We start from the raw sequence: 8,988 nt of genomic DNA, 5'->3' as shown, positions 1-8,988 counted from the left end.
ATTTATTAATATATTTATATGCAATATATTTATATTTAATTAATTACTTTTTAAAAAATTGTCATTAAAATTAATTCCTTTCCTAGTATTTGTGGTTACAAGAACATTTGATGAATTTTGTGATATTCTGTTATAAATGTTATCCAAGTTCGAAATTTAATTAAATTATCAGTTTCATAATTATTTTCCAGGAACGCGACGAAAATCCTTTACTTTCAAAAACACGATAACTTCATTAAAATTGCAATTTATCGATGAATAATTTATATAATATAAAATGTGTATATGTTGCAAAAAAAAGATGCATAGCCTCGAGACTTGTAAATATAAAGTATACACATAATATAAACATTGCATCGCTATGTAGTAAATAAATTTCATTCGCGGATTTATGTTTGGCCTGTTCAGTGCGTTCAGATATATCGAAACATTGCATGGCTGGATGGATGTTTCTTTTAACTCGCGTATGATTTTACGTAATGAATCTGTATTTTAAATATGAAACTGTTGAAAAAAATATTTTGCTATTGCAAATTTATATTTGAAAATTTTATATTTTTCACACAAAAAATTCATTACTTTGAATCATTCATTGTCCTTTTTTTAATTTGCTCAAAAATCAGTGATCCAAAAGTTATTATCTAGTACGGATTTAATAATTATTATGATTCAATCTTTGACGTTCTTTAAAAAGTAAGTACATAAAAGTCATATGATTGTAATCTATTATTTAAATAGTGCCGCACACGCGTTTACATTTGAAATATGATGACAGGTAATGGATCTGGAAAAAGTAAGGGTCTAGAAAGATCCTCTCGCTTCTCAGGGAATATCCTTGAATCATGACGATTTTCAGTTCTAGTGTAATCTAGATGGATGCGCAAATTGAATGAAAGGACGACGCAAATTTTCAGAGCGATTAACTCCCTTTGACATACCAAGCTTACTGGCGTGGATAGCAAATCTTCCTGCTTACTCAAATTCATCATGCAACATAAGGTTTGATAGACCACTAATATGAGAAATCTGCCCGATCTAAGGAATTTTTATTTTGAAAAATAACTCGTAAATATATTACACAAACATATTACATTATTCAGCGCACAAATATGTACATTATTATTACATTAGTACATTACATTACATTATGTTACACATAGAAATAATTCTTGCTTTGATATAGTTTAATTAATTCAACAATCTGCTTTTTGAACTTTGTTGAAGAATACTTTTCAAATAATAATATGAAATATTCTAAATAATCAAAATAATGTATGAAGCAATAAAAATAAGCATCAAAGAATCTATGGCATTTTTTGATTTCGATCAAAAAAATCTTGCTCGTTTACTTGTGTCCTTTGAAGATTACTCAAACCACAAACAGCATCCGATCATATCGGAAATGAAGCCATCAACATGAAAGAGAAGATCGCACGCGAGAGCGGAGACAGAAAAAAACTCATTTTGCCGTAATCTTTTTCTAATCACCTAAAATGCTATCGACAAATCTCTAAATGAATCTTTTGACATGAAAGCGTAATATTCGATATCGGAATAAAGTCGTGACGTTCGCACTTTAATGACGAACGTACTTGAATGGAGCTTTAGAAATGATATACGGAATTACGGAATTACGGAATTTTCTAAGAGAGGCTCGTGAATTCATGAAATTATGCTTCGCTAAATTAACATTTCCAACCTTTAATTAATATTAAAATTAAATACGACATATACATATTTTTAAATGTAAATTGACATTCTGAACTTTTCAGCTCCTTTTCTCATATTTCTTTCTCTATTCGAATTGCGCGGAAACAACACCTTAAATTTCATTTTCTTTTTAGATAAGAACTTGACAATGTTAAAGTGCTGATTAATATGCTAGTTGGATGTAGATTTCTTCCGCGATCTTCATGAATTATTTTACAAGATTTTTTACAAGACTTCTCTCTTAAACGTTCAGAACTATATTCTTTAAAAACGATTCCATTGAGTATTTTCTTATTAAAATTTTCTATTGGAATATATACCAAGATATAATCAAAATATCGTTACACACTGAATATTGAACTTTAAAAATTAATATTCTAAAAAATGCTATTATTTTTATTCTTCAAATAAAATATTTTTTTTATTTAATTATAAACAGAGAAAATTGTGATAACTAAAACTCTTTTAATTTCTAGCAATGCTAATTTATTAATTGGCGTTCTCATTTTATATATCTGTCTTTGAAAATTTCTTATAATAGAGTCGAAGAACTTTGAAGTATCCTGTACGTTATATCCTGACACGATTTCGAGTAACTGACACTCAAGCATCGACGAGCCTTGAGAACGACTTTTCTCTCTCAACAGGTGGTGCTGGAAAGAGATTGAAAAGAGAGGTGGTAGATGTACTTTGGCTTTCTCAAGATTGAAGCGAAGCCAACAATCACTTGAAGATATATATACAGTCGCTTTGACTCGCGTGAATACCCACTCGAACATCCGTGACAAATCACAATGAAATTTTCTGCATAACTTAACTGGGTTTGCTAGCTAATATAAAAAGTAATAAATATAAATACAGAATATAACATATAAATTTTGACATAACATTTAGAATAGATTTGCAAATCAACCGAAAACCGGTTGAAACGATTATGAGAAGTTTCTGAAAAGCGAGCGAAAGATGTAATGAATTAAAATTGATGAATGAAAATGATAGAAATAGTAAAATAAAAAATCACATATATATTTATTAAATTATAATGCATCAAATTAATCAAAAATTAATAATCAAAAACAAATTATTATATTGAAATTAATAAGTATAGAATCAATTTGTAAATTGTGATATTAAGAAGTCTTCTTTAATTAAGGAAGAAAGTTTAATTATCTAAAGAATAAGGATAATCGCATTTTTTAATAATATTTATTCTGAAATTATAAAACTGAAATGAAGTTGAATTGAACTGTACTGAACTTGCATGTATTAAATAAATGTTATAATACTGTAATTATGTCTAGGAAGAAGTCCCTTTGATACATTGATCGAGTGGGAGATAAGGAACATGATATCAATCTTCCTGACAGTAGATCGCGTAACGATACTGTTTGTCATGCTTCAAGTTCTTATAGTTACTCTATTATTTTCTATTTTTATATTATAAGTTATATTCTATTCTTATATTTCATCATTTCAAGCCGAGTAGAGACACCGGGAAGAGAACTCGATTTTCTCGAGGCTCTAGTCGACCTAAGTTATTTTCGGAAAGTCGATAACGTGCACTTCGGCGATATGTACGGAAGAGGGAGGGAGCTGCGAAACTTTGTCGGTTCTAAAACGCCATGGGCCCGAAGCTACGCGTCTAATTCGATAGCGTAATTTTGATGGGCGTTAGAAGGGTTGCCAGCTAGGTGTACAGAGAGGCAAGAGAAAACAAAGGCAGCAATTTGCGGTGGCAAACGCTTGAGAGAAGGTGGGATGCAAGGACTCCTATGCCTATGAGATTATCTATGAACCGTAATGCGTCGTTGCGATATACGATAAGCGGGGTGTCAATCGATTGATCGAAAGACCTCTGTCCACCTTTCGACTGGCATAATGAACCTGAAATTTTTGTAAATCTCTTCGGAAAAACCTTGAGTTCGTGCCTACGCAAAAGAAACGAAGCTTTCGTCAAATAAGGGTGATAGGAATATAATGGATACGGGATTATATAGAGAGAAAAGACTATTCATACCTTTTGCCCAAACAAACAGCATAAAATTAATATTTTCTTTTCCCACCAGATTTTATCCTTATCTAAAAAATTATGAAATTAAATTATTTAAACAAGTTTAAATTTTCAATTATAAAGTTTTTATGTCCTGTCAAGATAAGATGATTTTCTTATATTTTCTATTTCTCTTATTTGTTTTTTGTAATACATATTTTTTGTCTTTATTTGTAATTTCAAATTTTTCTTTTAATTATAAAGAATTATAATTTGAAAGAATTTAATAATACATATTCTTCTTTCTATTTTAAATCAAGCGAGATAATACAAAACGAATTATGTGCAAACGAATATACATGAATTACGATGAACATTCCTGAAAATGTGAAAAAATTATTTTGTAGAATTATATCAATATATTCCCTTTTTTTTTTTGAAGAAGATTTTAATAAATCCGGCCTATTGTAAATGATAGAACGTTCATCGATTCTGAATTCTAAGTAAAAAGGGACAGCCTTAGTCTGAGTAGCAATTCGTAGATGGTGCTTGTTTCAAATTCTAAGCGAAACCAGATGGAGAATTTATGTAAGATGAATGTAAACGCCCGCAGGACGAATTTGCATTAGCATCGCGAGATAAAAGCGAAAGATGAGATCGAGGCGAATGCGCGTTTCAAGGAAATATTATTTACGTAGCAAGATAACGATCCAAGTGTCGAGAGAAGAAACAGGTGAGAGGGGAGGGGATATAAATTGACAGAACCAAGTGAAGTTATCTAAGAAATTTGACTTTTAACTACTTAGCAGTTAAAGTATGAGAGATGACCATTATGATATGTGTCGACCTTATAATATCACTCAGATGATACGCGATTTAATATTTAATATTAAAGTTATACTATTAACGACAAAAATATTTATAAAAGTGTGAAAAATTAATTAAAATTCTATTATTTAATTTCTATCTTTTATAATTTTATATGGATATATATTTTTTTTTACAGTACAAAACAAGCAAACAAAAAGAATAATCTATGGCGTTGTAATCTATTGCGATTGATTTTTGTTATATCGCGAGATCGAAAATCTAATTTCTGTTTGCAATGTTCGCATGTACATTAACAAAGTAACATAGAGTCATTGCGATGAAAAACGTTTTGCATTGTGCATTCGCGAAATAACAGGGTTACCGCAGAATTCGAGAGAACGATTTCGTGGCGACATTAATTACGTTCGCATGTTACGCCTAAAAACTGACGGTAATTATTCAATTTAGCGGTTACCTTGGTGAATAACGCAATTGAATTGTAAAGGAGTTGCCTCGCGATGTACAATGTGCTTAAACCGCAGCGATATTTTAATACCTTACAGCGGAATTTCTGTTTTAGCGTAATGGATACCGAGTGAAAATTCGCGGTGTGCTTTATTCAGGTAGAAATAGATTTCGCATAAGGGAATTTTGAAATAGGAATTAACAGCGAAGGTTTTCATTTTGTACAAACTTAAAGTCTTGATAAGACTGTTGTCGCGAATAGACAGAGCCGCGCATAAGACTGTTACTTTCTGACAATATTTCATATATTCGATAGATTTGATTTCATATAGAATTCGTGATTATGTAATTTTTATTAGTGTCAGATATATGTAAATTTTGTTATATTTATATAACATGATAAACACGATCTGGCATTGATTAACTGAAAGATAGAAATTGTATCACAAGATTTATAACACGGCTTATCTAATTCATTCATCAATCACATGTCAATTTTGCCATGAAGTTATCCGATAATTCAATATGTTTTGCCTTAGCAACTAATTTAGAATTAATTGAATCGAACGCTTGCTAATGATACAATTACTTTTTATTATTTTTTACTACTCTGTGTGTTACCCTGTAGTTATTTAAATGTCACATCTGCACAAATAATTTAATAAGAAATTATTATCTCAATTCTATATTATATTCTCTATGCAATTATCCGCTTCCATTACATCACTGATACATAATGAATTTTCTGGATATTTTAATGAAAAACATTACATCGAGTATACACATAACTCAAAATAGAAACTTGCAGAAAACTACGTAAAATAACATTTTCTCGGTACATTTACTCGCACATTAGTTTGCAGTAAAGCTACAATAATACACTCACAAATTGTTTTATTTAACTATGCAAATAATCATCGCTTGCAAACTGTTATTTAACTATTAATTAAAATAATTATTATGTGAAAGATTGGATTACATAGTAAATTTTTTATCAATAAAAAATTCATAATAGCTCATGGTACGCTAATTATATTTTTCATTTATTAAATTAATATAAATACACTTATTACTATGTCATATACTAACAAATGCAAAATATAGAAAATAAGAAAAATGTATATTGTGCAATGTTAAGGAAATTTTGAAATTTAATAATAGAAATTTCAATAGTAGCAAGATATTTGATCAACTTTAAAATTTATTATAGATAAAATTACCTGGCCCGAAAGAAAAGGAAGAAGTTTTACAAATTTACAAAACACCATTTATATGATGTATATTATTTAGCTGCATCCATAATGTAATATTGCTTTAACTAGATCTTTTGCCTCTACCTTCGTTGAGTTATACTCTAAAAGATAAACTTAGAAAGAGAATCGATAAAATGCTAATTCAACAACTAGTTCAAATATCATCGATATTCGATCGCGTCTTAACATGTACGTAAGTATAGATCGTTTGACAGCAAACGTAATCTCAAACCCTCTCTAGAGATATCCAATGTAACACTTTGTGCATACACGCGATACCCGTCCACTTGCTTTACCACCAGTGATCGTCCACTACGGGTATCTAATTACTTACATATCGGAACGCATCGGTGACGGTCATAAACGGAGCTCTTCGTACAGTAGCTGCACCCTGTTGCAACTGCTGCAATATATAACGATATTACCCACTACCATTCGCGTAAACGTAAACCATAATTGATAGCGATTCATGTCAAAATCGATTATTCAAGTCAGACATTTATTGGTTAAACTATTTTTAGACTTTTGTATCATTAGAGTCAAATACATATATTAGTGAGAAGAGATAAAAAATTATTGTATTGATAGAAGTTAACTACAGAAGTAGTTAACTACAGAAAATGTATTAACTTTTAAAGGACGGGAAAACCAATAAACTGAGAAAAAAAAAGAATAAAATTTCTTTTTTTTGCAAAAGAAGAAAAATGTTAATGGTTGTTTTATCGATTTGTTAAGTTGTATATAATAATTTTTAGCAGAGAAATTCTAAAACATATCGAAATATCAAATTATATAAAAATATCCAGGTTTTATCGACAAAATATAATTCCAGCTTTAATTGCTAGCTAATAATCATTTTATAGAATATTTCTCTACCGATATATATTATCAGTTTGAAAAACACTGAATATTCGAAATTTATCCTATACAAGGTGTTAAAAAATCATTCAGAATTTATATAGTAGATATCATGCTAGATTTTTTAATATTATTTTATAGAGTGTCATACTAACTTCACAGAATCCACTCTTTTGAATATCCGTGAGGTTAGCACGATGTTTTATTAATATGAAAAAAATTATGACAATTCTAGTAGTAGTTTTCATAGCTATACAGTTTCTTATAAAAGTAAAAAAGATTTCCACATTTTTTTGGTACTAAAAAACCAAAATTGAAAATATGACGTGTTAACTTCGCGATCTAACATGATACTTCCTCTCTAAAGTACAAGAAAAAGATAAATATTTTCACTTTTAGGTACAGATTCCATTAATACTACGCGCGTACTATGTGTAATTTGAAGACAAAGTTCCAACAATTATCAATTTTAACACTCTGTATAAATTAGAGTTATTATTTATTTATTTAAAACATTAAATTTTTGCGCGTTAATTATTTATATATACAATCATAGAATGTATTAATCTGAATGTTAATCATAGAATTATATAATGTAATTTTTTTTCACTGTCAAAAAACGAATAATTTCGTTTCTTAATATATAATATTTTCAAGATACAAAATAAACAATTATATACGTATTTACTAATTTCTCGAATTTTTTAACAAAAAGTATTTAATAGCATATAATGTTAAGCTATATAGTTCGCCTGATACATAGATAATTTTAAAGAATGTATCATGTTATTTTCCAATTAAAATTACATTGAAATGAAAATTTCATAACTACGTGAAATGTTTGACAGTTGAACGGCAATTATTAATCACATTGACCTATAATTGTACGTGCACATAATTGCAACGCATACATACATAACCGCAAAAAGAGACGTATCTACAATTTCACCGTGCTTTCCGTTACAATTTCGAAAACTCGATTGTGCACGCGCACAATTTAATTGTTCACCTCCTGTACTTGACACATCGCCGCGATATTTGTCAGGAGCAGGAAACGCCATTCGTATCCCCTTTTTACTCGCGCGATTTCCTGAAGTTTTTGCCACGAGTTTCATGGACTTAATTCGCGTTCCGAGCGTTTTCTTTCTATAAAACGAGTCGAGTGTAATTTATCTACATGTATAAATTACAGAATTTGTAAAATAAATATATACCTGAACGATAACTAAATTTTTTGATCAATTTTTAATTAATATTTAATTAATTTTAATTAATATTAATTAATTTTTAATTTTTAATTTTTTCTTGATAAAAATATGGAGATTGTGATACTTCTCCAATAGTTTATGAACATAAAATATTTAATTTTTACTCTTTTTTCGATAACTTATACTATCCGATATAAAAGACATTTTAAGTAAGAGATTGAATACTTTTAATTAATTTTGTGCTGATGATAATTTAAGGAAATAATTATTTAATATTAAAAATTGCATATTAAAAATTTGTTTAATATTTTACTAAACAGATGGATTGTTATAAAAAGAAACTGCATTTTCATCAAAATGCGTTATTTTCTAGCTAAGAGAATGAATGTTTTCATGGCTTAAGTGTCAGATATAAAAACCGTGCAACTGTCTTGCATAGCTCGACAAGCTGCATCTCTACCTCGTCTTCTGCATTCCAGAACTGATGGAATTTCCGCCCGTTTAGAATTTCGTTGTATTTATAAAAACGAGTAAAAAAATAAGAATTATTCTGTGAATCATTAAATTATCGTCGGATATTATCAAATTAGATAATAATCTGGAAAGTAGTATATCAGGATAATCATAATATTCTAATTTACTTGACGTCCTATTTTATTTTCTATTTATTGTAATTATTGTGTCATCAGCATAA

This window comes from Atta colombica, unplaced genomic scaffold, assembly GCF_001594045.1.
Source record: "Atta colombica isolate Treedump-2 unplaced genomic scaffold, Acol1.0 scaffold155, whole genome shotgun sequence".
Lineage (NCBI taxonomy): Eukaryota > Metazoa > Arthropoda > Insecta > Hymenoptera > Formicidae > Atta > Atta colombica.
This window is presented reverse-complemented; position numbering follows the sequence as displayed.